The sequence below is a fragment of the Vigna umbellata genome, chromosome 8 (genome assembly GCF_029865625.1).
Source record: "Vigna umbellata cultivar VRB3 chromosome 8, Vumbellata_1.0, whole genome shotgun sequence".
Classification (NCBI taxonomy): domain Eukaryota; kingdom Viridiplantae; phylum Streptophyta; class Magnoliopsida; order Fabales; family Fabaceae; genus Vigna; species Vigna umbellata.
The window spans coordinates 45,401,601-45,417,159 of record NC_142172.1 but is presented as its reverse complement, the minus strand read 5'-3'; the positions used below and the strand labels follow the sequence as shown (position 1 = coordinate 45,417,159).

The following is a 15,559-nucleotide window of genomic DNA, read 5'->3' as shown; positions in this document are numbered from 1 at the left end:
CATCTAACTCAGTACCAGATTGTCTCTGCATTTATTGTTTCTGACAATCAATCTCATGGAATTTCCATAAATTATAATTCTCAAAAAACTATGTCTCAAAAAATTAAATTTAAAAAACAATGATTTAATTGAATTTAAAAACACTTCTAATCAAATTGATTTTATGCGAGAAAGTGTTGTATCCGAAAAATTATTCGTTTTTTCTCTTCAGATTTGAACTTCGTTTTTTTCAGCTAAAATTGCATTTTCTCTTGCGGTTGAAGATCTTTAACCTAAACCAAATTCGATTTTACTAGGACAAGAGGTTTCACCCTCAAGCCACATGTTTAGAAAGACCTTTACAACATTAATTTTGGTCAAAATTGATAGTGTTTTAAAAATTATGTTTAGATATTTTCGTTTTATAAAAAACTTAAATGTAGATGTCTTAACTTAATACTAAACTATGCCATTTCAAATCAAGTTGATATTTTAAAAAAAAATTGGTTATATTCAACGACAACCAAACATTTAGATTTTTATAAAATCAAATTTCATTACGTGTAAAGTAAATCTCATGATTTCATTGTCATGCATGAAACTAAATAAATTTTGATATAATTTTTTGTGTGTAATAATATAGTCAACATCTTGGTTACGTGGTTGTCCTTGTTACTTACATTGTTTGACAGAATTTTCACACGTATCTCGTTTGTAGTATTTCTCTGTAACGTTTCACACGTTTCTTGTTTGTTTGTAGTGTTTCTCTGTAATTATGCTTTAAAATGTAAATATATATTATAAAATTATGAATACAAAGTTTATAAAAAGTTTTTGTCCGTAGAAGTTTACTTTAATAATGAAATAGATTATAAATAAAATAAAAACATTTAAATTTGTATAACTCTAGAAAATCTCAAAAAAATATATTTATTTAAAATAATATTATATAAATGATTCATATTTCATTGAGAAATAAAGAAAATATATAAGTTATAGAAAACTACAAAAGACTTCTACTGGCTGTGAAACACACCAAACATAATCTTATCATGTATAAGTTATAGAAAACTACAAAAGACTTCTACTGGCTGTACCTATTATACTCGGGACCAGATAAAGAATAATGTGGTGCTTAATTTTTCAGTGAAAATTAAAATAGAATGGAAAAGAATAATAGAAAAAGTCGAAACTGAAAATAAACAGAATAGTCAAATACATACGTTGATTTTTTTTTTATTGTTATCTTAATTTTTTATTTATTTTGTATATTCTCCTCTCATCTCATTTGTTTATTATGACATTACTATTCACACCTCCAAACGACTATTCAAATCACCATCCTTTTACTCAAGACATTGACGTTGATACCTTCACATCACAACAAAAACAAGTTTCATCATTCGACTCTATTTTGGTCCACATAAGCTATTTTCGTTCAAATCACAACTACACAGTACGAAAGGCACTCAATGCTCATATGTGACCAAATTTTCCAATAAACACTTTTATAACAAAAAGTAAAAATTACAATTAGTTTTTATTTTTTTTTATAATTTTAGTCTAATTTAGTTTGTTCAACTTTATAAATATATAAATTTAATCTTTTTAATTAAACGTTGTTAAGTTCATTAAACGTTTCCAACGTATTTCATGATAATATTTAAATGATTTATATTATTTACACATTTTTTTTCAATGTTAATTAAGAAATACTTTTAAAACCTAAAATAATGTTAATAAAATTTGGTTATAAAAATTAAATTCACATAAATTTAAAGATAAAACTAAATCTGTTTAAAGTTTAAAAAAATATTAATTCTAATTTTCATTAAAAATTGACTAACAAAAACATATTTAATATAAAAAATCATAAACTAATTCTAATAGCAAGTTGGTGAAAACAATGTGATTTTTTTGAATGTGAGGTGGAAGGTATGTTTAAGATTTAACACCATTGTGTCTAGAGCACAAGAAAACACACGACATTTGTTGTTTAGGAAAACACGCTATCTAACATTAATTTCAATTTTAAATTTTGGCTTCGTGCGCTGGAATAGAGATTTAAAAAAACAATACCACTGATGATTCTATAAAACAATAACAGATTATTACACAGTAATCACTTATAATATTTCCATAATTTATTTCTTTCCCAATTTAAAATATAAATTAAAATAAAATACGAACATTAAATGTACATTCTTTTCATATACTTTTATAAGAAAATTTAGTTTTAAAATATAATTAAAAATAGAATAAGAATATAATGCGTGTGAGAGAATTCTTCTTATATGTTATTATAGATAATATTGTATACATCCCCTCGGTTTATACAACTTTGGTACATAAATATTTATTCTATCAATTTTATATAGAAAACGTCACAACTTATTATGCAATTCCAGTTTTCGACTAAAACGAACATTTTTTTAAAGAATGAGGACCAAATCGTACCTTAGTTTGGAAGAGGGACGAAAACCAGAAACGGCCAATAGTTTAAGGACTAAAAACATATTTAACCCTAAAAAGAATTATGCATTTCTCTGATTATAATACCAACAAGCTTCTTGGTTCGAACTAAAATGGTTGAAAAAAAAATAATATCTCTTACTAATAATTGTTGAAAAAAAAAAATCAATGACAATTCAAATTTTGAAATATACTTCTGTTAAAAAACTACTCAGTTTTGGTTTTAAATATTAAAATATGTTCAATTTATTAGATAATTTAATGTATTTATATTAAATTTTCTTTCATTCCTAATTTTGTAATTTACTTTTAAGATATACATTTAATTATTTTATATAATTATTTAACCTTTATTTAAGTATTATTTAATGCCATAATTTAATAATTAAATACTTAATAAAATAAATATTTTATTTATTATGGTTTCCATTTTAAAAATGATTATTTAATTAATATTCAAAACAAGATGAATACAGATAATTTTTTTAATAAAACTGAAAATAAGATAAAAGTTTTATATTCAGTAAATTTAAAATAGTTAAATCAAAAATCCATAAAAAATAACGGCTACTCGTAAAAAGTATGGAAATTATAAAATTTTAAAACAAATTATGAAACTTGATGACTAAAACCCAGAAAGTCATAATGTCTACTCATTTAGATTCAGGATGTCTCTAAAGATGAATCATCTGGGTGGAATGAAGGAAGTGAGTTTGAGAAAAAAATAAAATAAAAATAAGATTGTTTGAATTAAATAAAAGATAATAAAAAATAAAAAAAAAGAAAAAAATGTATTGTATCTCAGGCAAAGTCAACTTCTGTGAGTGAGAGAAAAAGAACATTAATTTTCTCATCAATATTTTATCATTTAAGTGAAGAAGTTATGAGAAGATGACAATACAATACATAGAAGCTTTCATTTAACCTATGTCACAGACATGGAAACACACGACCCTATAAAAGTCCGTTCAGAAGCCTCGAAGTTGATGTAACAGATTAAAAATAATATTAATTGGTCCAAAAGTTTTTTATTAATAAATATCTGTATTTATTTATTGCTTAGTTAGTTGGTATAATTATGAACTAAAATAAATGTTAACAAACTGATTCAAGTATACCAAAAGTTGTACATTCTTTACCTTTTAAGATAAGAATAGTAGAATTATTTAATGTTAAAAGAGAGTGAGACCAGATAAATGTAATTTATGAAGATTTCTTCATCTTAATATTAAGTTTGAATGTACTCTCTTTCCCATAACATGATAGTTTTTGTATGTATTCTTCCTCATTCCTTCATGATTGTTAGGTTGGACAATAACTCAAAAATATTACCAAGGAATTGAAGCTGAAAACTAAATGTGTAAATAATACTAAATAAATACAAATAGTATTTTTTTTTATAAAATATAATTATGAGTGAAAAGTAACTTTTAATTGAACTTGAAATTTTCTGAAATGCTACTTCACTTTTTTGTAATGTTTATGAGAAAATAGGAATTTTTTATTTTATTATAAAACACATTATATTACTTATAAATATATTATACTAATTGTTACATTTTTTAAGAATTTATATATTGTAAATTTTATTAGTAATTACTGTTTTTTCATGAAATACACATGCACGTAATTTTATTAAATATAATTGTTATTTAAATTATTCAGTTTTGTAATTATTTTTTAAACATATTCAAATTTATGATATTATTAATTAGTTTATTACATTTAATGAATTTTAATAAAATAAATACTTTTTTCTCTAAAAAATTATTAAAAGTTATTCATTATGTAATTATCGGTCAGTAATTATAATAACAATGATGAAATAAAACAAAACCTTCATGATAAGATATTCTTTTAGATATTAGGGTTTATCTAGTATTCTCAAAAATATTTTTTCACTAAAAATTTATTTAAATGACATTTTTAGTGTATTAGTTTGGAATTTGATTTTCGAAGAACTGAATTATAAACATGTTTTTGGTGATTTTGTTAAAAAAATATATTTAAAAATCAATTCATAGACTAATTTTTTAAATAAAGACCAGAGATTAATTTCCTTGAGTCAAAATTTTGATAATTAATGTTAATGACTAATTTAAATATTAATTCATAATAAAAATTATTTTACTTACTAATTTAAAAATTAATTATAATTTTTAATAATAATAAAATATAAATTAGTTATTAATAATTTTTAATTTATAAATTAGTATTTAAATTACTCACTAAAATTACTAATTATTTTTAATTATTTAAATTAATTATTATTTAAATTCTTTAACAGTGTGCTATGTATGTGTACAAATATTTTTGTAGTTCAAGTAGTTATTATTATTGTAAAATATCTTTAATTAATAAACATTTTTGTAAAAGTTAATAAATACACGTATTTAAAATAAATCACATGAAGCTTATCCTCATTATATATATATATATATATATATATATATATATATATATATATATATATATATATATATATATATATATATACACACCAAAACATATGTGTTACCCATATTTCTTTATAATAATAAAAATTTATTATTGTTACTTTAAAATTATAAAATTCAATAGAAACAATTTTATTATTTCATTTAAATAATTTTTATGTATTTTATAGATAATTTTTAAATAAAAGGATAATTAAATGTGAAATAAAAAAATTATATTAAGAAAGGTAATAAAATTGATAAAATGTTTATTTTATTTTAAAAAATTTCGTATTGAAAAGGTAAAATTTGATGATAAATGTAGATAAAAAAAACCTTCTATATTTAAGACATATATTTAAAGGATAAAATTGTAAGATAAATAGATACCAAAATAAACATGGTATAGACGTTATAAAGACTGATTCAATGTACTTAACTATGGTAAGAGCAATTTTAAAACCATGATAAACAAGTTTCCTTATAAGACAAGAAAAGGAGCAAATGATCCAAAAATAATGTTAAAATTACCATAGGTCATTCATAGTTATTTTGAAAGAATATTATAACATGAATGGACAATAAATGAGAAAAAACATTAGTTACTGAAATTAATAAAAAATAATAAGCCCTTCACAATTAATTATATATTACTTCATACTTGAAATTACATTTCATTAACTTTTAATTAAATTATTAATACCATTATAAAAATAAAATTGATGAGATAGAGGTATCAAAAAAGAGTTTTTCCACTTTAAACGATGACACTAGTCTCGGGTTTGTGTGTCATATCCAAGAACTAAGTGTCTAATTTTCTACCAATAATTTCATCCACAAAGGATTGGATATTTCGGTCCGACGAGCCACCGTGAGCCACAGCTTCTCTCGCAGCCCGTTTCAACTCCGACGCGTTCCTCTTGAACTCCTCTGTCGCAAAAACCTGTTCAATAGCCCGTTCAACTTCCTCCGTCGCCACAAACCCATCATTCCCCGGCGTGAGCCGAACCCCCAAACGAAACACATCGGAAATCAGTTTCGCGTTTGTGGGTTGGTCGGTCCACTGAGGCCAAGCAATCATGGTCGTGCCCGTGGTTATGGCTTCCAACATGGAATTCCAACCACAGTGCGTTAAGAAACACGCTATCGCAGGGTGACTGAGTACCTTGGTTTGCGGGCACCATGGCACCACCATGCCCTGTTCTTTGCTCTCTTCGACAAACCCTTCTGGCAGCGGAACCGCTTCTTCTCCTTCTTTGTTCTTGATCACCCAAAGAAAAGCTTTGTTACTGTTCTTCAAAGCCTTAGCTATACTCTCCAGTTGCTGAGCGGTAAACACGATGAGGCTCCCAAACGAGACGTATATAACCGAAGAAGGAGGTTGGTGGTTGAGCCACTCCATGCACGAGTCCTGTGGTTTCCACATTTCGATTCCCACATCTTCGTTTTCATCTTGGTCAAGTAAGGAGGGAGGAACCAGAGGACCAACCGCTGTGATGGGGCATAACTCAGCCATGGAATCTATTACATCTTTCTCCAATTCGTGGAAAGAGTTTGCGAGTACCCACTTCAGCTTTTTCGTGTGTTGTAGCATCTCGGAAAGCACCTTGGGTATGCTTCCAAAAGGGTTTGATGGGAGAACAAAAGAAGGAAGGTCTTGCGGTTGTAGCAACGGAAGACCGGGTAACTTGACACTCATGGAAGGGTTTTCGAGAGTGGGGAAGTCGTTTAAGTTGTTGTAGAAACGGTAGTATATGGCGTAGAGAGCGCAGGGTTGGATCCAGAGACATGCACAAGGGATGTTATAGTCAGCAGCTACATCTGCAACCCATGGGACAAAGGGGTTGTTGATGATGCAAGCGAGTTTTTTGGAAGCGTTAAGGAAGTGGGTTTCAATGAGGTTGGAGAGATTAATGGGACCGAATTTTCCTATTAGTTCCATGTACGAGTCGAGGGTGGCCTTGACTTGGCCGGTTCCAAAGCCATCGGCGAAAAAAATGACTTGGATTCCGTTGATGGTGATGGAAGTAGGGACGGTGGCGGCGTCTGCGGTGGAGGATTTGAAGACGCGGTGGTAAACTAATTCGGTGGTGGCAAGGGTGACGTGGAGGCCTCGGGTTAGTAGGGTTTTGCCTAGCCTAAGCAGAGGGTTGATGTGACCTTGGGCAGAAAAAGCGACCAGAAGAACGTGAAGCTCTTCCATGGATTGGCTTGGATTCACAAACCGTGTTTTGATGGAGGAAGCTGAGAGATGAAAAAAGGACTACAATAATGGCCATTTATAATGTCCCTTGTAGGTCAATACTCAAATAAGGGAAATTACATCTCAAAATAAAGAAAATAAAGAAAATTAAACTGGATCCGACAAATAATTACCCATTCAGACCATGGTCATATGCATAAGGAAAGTTGTATTTTGAAACCCACTTTTCTCAAATTGTTTGAAATTTTTCTTTAATAAAATGATTTTGTCAAATTAAGTTCAATTTATTTTTTTTTAATATGTATGATTGTGATTTAAAATCTATTTTAATAAAAAATATTATTTTATTAATTATTATTATTGAATTATTTGTTAATGTTTAATTTTACATTATATATATACTCTCGCATCAACTTAAATCTTTTTTACTACCTGTATGTAGTAGAAGAGAAAATGTATTAGAAGTTTGACGCCCACAAAAGTGATGATACTCTTTCTGTTGTGTGAAAGGTGCGTGCGTGCTTGCCAAGAAAAAAATAATACAAATACAACCGTCCTTCATCCCCAAGAAAACATCAAATATTCCTTCTAAGAGTGCGAATACACTTACCGGTGCATGAATATATATTACAACTTTATTTAATCGTGTAAATATTGTTTAAATTTAAATTAATTAATATGTTTAATTGAATAAATTAAAAGGGTTATTATTTTAAATACTAAAGCATAATTAATAATTTTATTGCTAAGTATTAATGATTTAAATTCTAATATTAATATATATACATCTTTTAAACAATATAACTCAAAAAAATTTAAATATTTTTTATTTGATTTTTTAATTGGAAAATTAGTTAGGCAAAACAAATCAAAACCAACTAATATGGTTGAAAATATTAATCTAACCATTAAATTGTGATGGATCTCGGTTTGTCTTCATCAACGTAATTTTTATAATACATAATTCTTTATAAGATAAAAAAAATCATTTTGAAAAAATTGTTTATTTAATGTTAATCATTTTCATTCTTTAAATCCACCCAAATTAAAAAAAAAATAACAATATACTTTACTTTAGGACATCAGACAATCAACATATTATCAATTTAATATTTTATTACGTTAATTTCTCTTTTTTTTGGACAATTTTCATTTGTATGGAATTTTCATAGATCATAAAGTTATGAAATATTGATTATTTCAATTTATAAAGTAAACTCTTTTTTAATTTGAATTACATAAACTAAAATATACTAAAAATGGTGTAATAACTATTTATTTGAATAAAATTAAGGATAATAAAAATATATGCTAAAATATAAAGGATCATAATGGAAGAAAATTAAATAAAATACAAGTTATATATTGTGTTGACCATAAGTTAGATATTAGTTTATACATTCCTTTGATCAATACAAAAATATTCGATAAGGACCACATAATAGGTTACTTTTTTAATTTAAATTATTATTATGTTGAATTTCTTTTTTTTACAACTTTTATTATATGGAATTTTCTTATAATATCATGAAACATTTTTTTACTTCTATGTGTAATGTTACATATATTTTTCTTTATTTCGAATTACAGAAAAAAAAAACTCTAAGTGTTTGTTTTTTATACATATTTCAGAAAATAGATTTGAGAGAAAAAAGATACGAGAATAAGATTATTTGGATTAAGAAAAAATGTGATAAAAAATGATGAGATTTGAAATAAATTTTACTAAAGTTTTTAAATAATATGATAAGTTTGATAAATTAAAAAGATATTTTAATTGGTAAAATTAAAAGGTTGTCATTTTATCTTATAAAAGCGTATTATATGTTAAAATGAAATATGAGTTGTTATTTAAAATAAAAAAAAATTAAATGGTAAAATTATATTAAAATAAAATAAGATTAGTGTAAATTAAAGTTTAAATAAATTTTAAATGAGTTATTAGTTTAAATAAAAAATTTATTGTTGTTGTTATTGTTATTATTATTATTATTATTACTATTAATATTATTATTATTATAAAATGTGATTTATTATTTAAAATGATAAAATTAAAATTAAAAAAATTATATTAAATGAAATTGAATCTTGTATATATTAAATTGAAATAAAATATTGGTGATTGTAATAATTTAAATTGGTGAAATAATTTTAAATTAATTTGGATTTAGGTAGTTTTTCTCCTCTATTCTCTTAACTTACGTGAGAGCTCGGAAATCCGAAGAGCTCAATTTCTCAAATTTGTTCTGTACAAATCACTTCATCCAAACAATTTTAACACTTCTTTTTTCTTTTTTCTATTATTGTATATCACTCCAAACAAACATAATGTAAATTTGTTTGATAAGACCAATAAACTAATTACTAGCTTACAAATTATTTTTTCCAACCTAATAAATGTTTGGAAAACAATTTAAAATAACTAAGTTTAGGATTTTTTAAATCATAAAGTTACAAACTGCTTTAACTAATTTTTTGCTTGTGTTATCAAACAACACAAACAATTCTCTTCCAATCGAAAAACATTCACATAAAAATAAATAAAAGCACAAAATCAAATTTAACGTGGTTGGAGATTAAAATGAAGGGAAAATTATAAATCATTTCAAGACAACTGTTAAAGTCTGCAATACGAATAAAATGATGTAGTTTTATTCTTTTATGTAATATATGTTACATTTATTGTACCATCCCTAATTTTGAGATATCCCGAGTGAAATTTGAAATTTTTAAAATCATAATATCATTGCGAAAATTCACTTATATAATACATAAAAAAAAGAGATAAAGTAAACTCAATTGTACTGTCTCTAACATTTATAATACAAAACTTTAAATAATACGAGTCTTTTTCCCGCGAAACTTCATGTTAAAGATCGCATATTATTGTTATCTTCTCAAAAATAATTTTCTTCTCTTCAATCTTTGTGTCTCATTGTGCTCTTTTTTTTCTTTCTCTCAGTTTTTACGTAGTTATCTCTCTACCCTCTCCTCCTTTTCTTCTATTTCTATTTTTCATTTTATAAACACATTTTTATCTTTTAAAATTAAATTACACTATAACTAAAAGAAACATAGTGCTCTCTATAATATCTTAAGTGATTTTAAAACATAATGTTCTACTTTTCTAATCTTCAACTTCTATTATTTAAAGTACGATTCTTTATTTTCTACACTCTTATTTATAAACTCTAAATTTGTCGGGTTACATTTATTAACTACAACAAGTTTACCAAACACTTTTTGTAGGTTAATTTATCGATTCATAACTTATAGATTATAAGTTTATAGGCTAATAGTTAATTTATTAGCTAAAATACACGTTACATTATTTACCAACTAATTTTGTTAAATACATCTTATAAGCTAGTCAAATAAGTTACGGCTAACTTGTTGATTTTATTATAAATATATTCTAACTATTTTTGTCGTGGTAATTTTCTTGATTTATATAAAAAATGGATTTTCTAAATTATTTTTAATTTATTAAGGATGGGTGTTCACATTTTGAATTAAATTAGAGATACTTTTAGAATAATACATTACACTTAGTAGAATTTGTAGTTAAACAAACTTACATGACTAAACAAAGAGTTAAGTGAATTATTTTCTTATAGTATTTTAGTTTAGTGGAAGTACTATTTTGTGAAGTGTAATGTAACTATTAAACTATTAAATGTTTCTTTTACGTACGTTAACTTTGTTATAATAATTTCACATCTCTAACAATGGATTAATATTAACACTAATTAATCAATTATTTATAGTAAATTTAAATTCTTAAAAAATAAAAATCGTTGATGTTATTAATTTATCGTAAGACTTAGCTTGTTAAAGGGATTAAAACGAAATTCTGTGGTTTAGATTGTATATGATATATGCTAAATATTCGCTTTCATTTCATACATAATAAGGTGTTGTAAGGCTTTTAAATTTACTATTGTTATTATACACAAGTAAAATGAAGTATTGATGTTGGTGTTCATTTTATTCAAAACAGTAGTAGCATCAAGCCATCGATTATTTGGAAAGGAAAGGGGCTGAGAGACGGCTGAAGATCTCGGCCGGCAGACATGTTGACACTGTAAGAGAAAACAAGTTCGCTACAGACACATAGAAAGACAACGTAAACAGAATATAAGTTACAGCAAAGAGTGGTAACTTAGGTGGTTATGATGTAGTTGTTAAGGGCAATGTCCTGGTCCGCAGGGGCTAGGACCACTTTGGGCCACGTCCTTCTGTGCATGACCTTCCACAGTCAAGCCCTTCGCCATGTGTGGTGGCTTCTGAAACTTTCTCTTAGGTTTCAGATTAGCATCTCCGTGCAGCATACAAGAGAAAGAAAGAAAAATAAGAAAGAAGCCTAAGCATTGGAGTTTTCCAACCATGATGAGAGTGTCGCTAATTCAAGCAAATAAGACAAGCCAGTTATTTGGAGGTATATTGTGATTTTGCTTGTTGAAAATAACTTGGCATGCTCACCTGTATTTATAGTCTCCTTTGGAGGAACTTTGATTTCCCTTTTATATACTATAACTATTAGTTCCTAACTTGCATTGGAAGAAGGTCGTTCCTAATTCAAAGTTAATATAAAATGAACGGTTTGTCAATAAGTCGATGGACTATATAAATGTTAAGCAATAGCATTACAAATCGAATAAAACACATTTATCGACCTTTAAGTCTGATTGGATCGTGATTATATCAATTCTATTTAAAAACTCATTTCAAAAATCATAAATACAAAAGTAAAATAAGAAGACAGTTGACTGTATTTATTGTGGAAAAAAAAATGAAGAATAACTTTGTAATAGAAACCTAAAATGATGTTAAAGGATTAGAAAAATAAGTATGAAAAAGTGATAATTATGATTCTGGACGCATACCGAAAACACAAACAATAATATATATATATATATATATATATATATATATATATATATATATATATATATATATATATATATATATAAAAGTACAATAAATCTAATCATATCATTTAAAAAACATAAGTATGTCCTCTCCTATAAATCTCGATTTTTTTTCTCTCCATATCAAAACAATGTTAGTTATGTTGGTTGTCACAATATCCCTTAAATTTTATTAGGTGCAATGTTTTCCAAATTTGTTAAAATCTTAAATTATTATGTGTTTTATTTCTGAACATTAGGTGAAAACGGATCTAGTGATGGATAGTTTCTGCAATCCGGGCGTGGCAGGACGACAGTGACAAAAGATGTTATAAGCATTATAGAAGAAGAAAATTGTTCAAACTGAAATGGAGTGAAATTGATGAAATGTTCAAAAGGATGAAGCTGTGCATTGGCAGATGCAGTGTATAATGCATAACTTTTCCAGTAACATGAACCAGTTGATTCTTGATTTCAGCATTGGAGAAGCCACCGGTTTGGTGGATAAGCAATCTGCATGTTGAAGGAAGGAGACTTCGTGTATTGTATCTTTCAAACTACTATAATGCTAAAAGTATTTTGCATGCATCTTAGACTTCTTCTGTTCATTGCGTTCTTTTTCATTTCCCACCCATTTTCTTTTGTCTAGTACCTTTCTCGGCAGCCAAAAAAGATAGCCTCAAAATACTTACTAGAATCACCTCATTATAAAAGTTCAACAACAAATTTTAACTTTCTTCTTCCTTTCTTTTTACTTCATTTTCTTAAAAAAATTATTTTTCTGCCTCCAAAATTCAAAACCATCACTTTTAATCCTGTAACATGCTTCTTTAAAACAACCCAAATTATTTATATTTACCGGAATTCATAAATACATTTTCTATTTTGAGTTTTGAGTAAATTTTAAATAAAATTATTCAAAATTTATATTTTAATATTACATAATAAATTAATTTTTTAATAATTTAGAATAAAAATAGGATGAATATTAAATTAAGTATGAAAAAGAAAATAATATATATATATATATATATATATATATATATATATATATATGTATATATTATGTGTTTATTTTATTTTTTTTGTTCTCATACTCAATTAATTGGATATTATCCAAATCCAATCGAGACAGAATTTTTGTTTATCAAAATAAAAAACGGAGTTTGTACAATACTTACGAAAAACAATTTATTTACTGTCCCTAATCTTATTCGCAATCCAAGATTAACCTTTAAAAGAATTATCATCCATCAAACAAATAATGTAATTACATATTAATTAAACTGTGTTTAAAGTATATCTTTTCTCCTCTATTTTTTTTTCTCTAGTAGCACATATAACATTTAAAGAAACAGCGCAGTTAGTTGCCAATCAATTTGTAAATATATTTAATTCAAAGCATTTTATTCTTTATAGCAGCACAATACTTCATATAATGTCAAAAAGTTTTCAATTTAATTTAAACATATGATTCGCTAAATTTGATATTCTTTTTTTGTTAACTATTCTCATTATTTATTTCAACTCCGTTCGTTTCTCATCATTCTTTCTTTCTGAAAAATATTTTTAGAACTTTTTTTATTAATATTGTATATAAAAAATAAACTACTTTTTTTGTGAAACTTTATAAGGTTTGAACCAAACCCGCCTAGATATATAAACGAAAATTAATATCGTATATGAATAATATTATAATATTAAATTACATAAATTATTTTCAAATATTTTTGTATAAAACTTTTAAGACTATTAAATTCTAATTGTATAGCCAAAACATTAATGATTTTGTTATACTCATTTTAATTTGTGTCTTTCTATTAACTATATATTAAAATTACGAAAAAGTTCTATACCAATATATAATATAGGATTATGATTTCTGTAAGACATGTAAAATTAATAAAGGGGTCTTTGGGCCTTATGTGGGGCAGCCAGACCCATCATATTAAAGGCACGTTACCTTAGCAGGGGTCTTCCTCCTAAATCAGATTTTCACTCTGCCAACTTTTTCCTTCTCTCTAAAAACACATTTTTTATAAATATTGCTCTGTCTTCTAAAATACCATCCTGTTGAACCGTTCAATTTTTGAATAGGTGGTGCTCAAACGTTCACCGCGTCAAGGACTCCATAACGGACCGAACGTGTTCTTGTTCCAACCGGTAAGTCACTTTCTCCTTTTCTCCACCGTTTCTAGCACCTAGGCATTGCTATTTTACTAAATGCATGCCACTAGAAGTGTTCTACTTCAAATTTGTGGTAACTTCTAGCCTAAAAAGCTAATTCTATGTGATTTATAGGATGTCTTTGAATTTATTTTTGTATGAATTTATTGTATACAAATATATGCAGGTTGAATGATGAACTGGTGTGTTCTTGTGAAGTTGTTCTACGATGTTAATTTTTATTAGATAATTATAACTGAGACTGTGGAATTGTGCTTAAATAATTTATGCTTTGGTGTTGAACTGATACATGTGGCAATTATGTTTGGAAGTGTCTCTGTTGAAATTAATCTGTTTTGGTTGAAATTGTTCTGGTTGGAGGGTTTGGAGTAAGGGCTATGTGATAGCATGTATATGGGCAGGTACTGTTTAAGGTTACTGTGAGGGGAAGTGTTATATATATAATTGGGTATTTGATGTCTAGAACACTGTAGGACAGTTTTAATAACTTAGATAATTAAATCATAACTTGTTAAAAGTCTTCCTTTGTTGGTAGGATAGAGGGGACTTAAAAACCTGAGTTGGCACATCCCCGATCATAGAGCAGTCCTGGCCCTGGTCTTGTGACTAGTCATATGTGCTAGCGCCGAAGGTGAGTCTGATACGTTCAGACATCTAAACCCTCTCCGGTGACCAATTGGGGGAAAGTAAGATCTTTACTATGATGAAAATTAGACAAGTAGTTTACCAAATAAGAACCATGATATATATATATATATATATATATATATATATATATATATATATATATATATATATATATATATATATATACATATATATATATATACATATATACATATATACATATATATACATATATATATATATGTATGTATGTATATATATATATATGTATGTATATATATATATATGTATATATATATATATATATGTATGTATATATATATATGTATATGTATATATATATATGTATGTATATATATATATATGTATGTATATATATACATATATATATATATATATATATGTATATATATATACATATATATATATATATATATAACGTAAACTGCTGCATGGAGGGGATCTCACTTATTTTTCTTCTTCTGTTTGGATTGATTGATGTTGTTTGACTGCCAGGATGTATGTATGGTGTTGTCGAGTGGTTGTAAAGCATATGAATGTGAACTACAATGATGTAATTGAGTATGAAGTGAACATCTCAGGGTGAGATGATTGAAAGTGATGTGTGGGATGTTGTGGTTGTTCTATATAACTGTATGGAGCTTTGAACTGGTATGTCTATCCCTACACTCGAAGCATTGTTCATGCTCAAATAGAGGAGAGCAGTGTAAGTGGTGAGAGTAGAG

General features: G+C 26.4%; 1 pseudogene; it reads right to left on the bottom strand.

Annotated features, from left to right (window-relative positions):
- Window positions 1-5,518: 5,518 nt before the first annotated feature.
- LOC124832130 (UDP-glycosyltransferase 84B2 pseudogene) lies at window positions 5,519-7,308 on the bottom strand (annotated as a pseudogene).
- Between the last annotated feature and the right edge of the window lie 8,251 nt (window positions 7,309-15,559).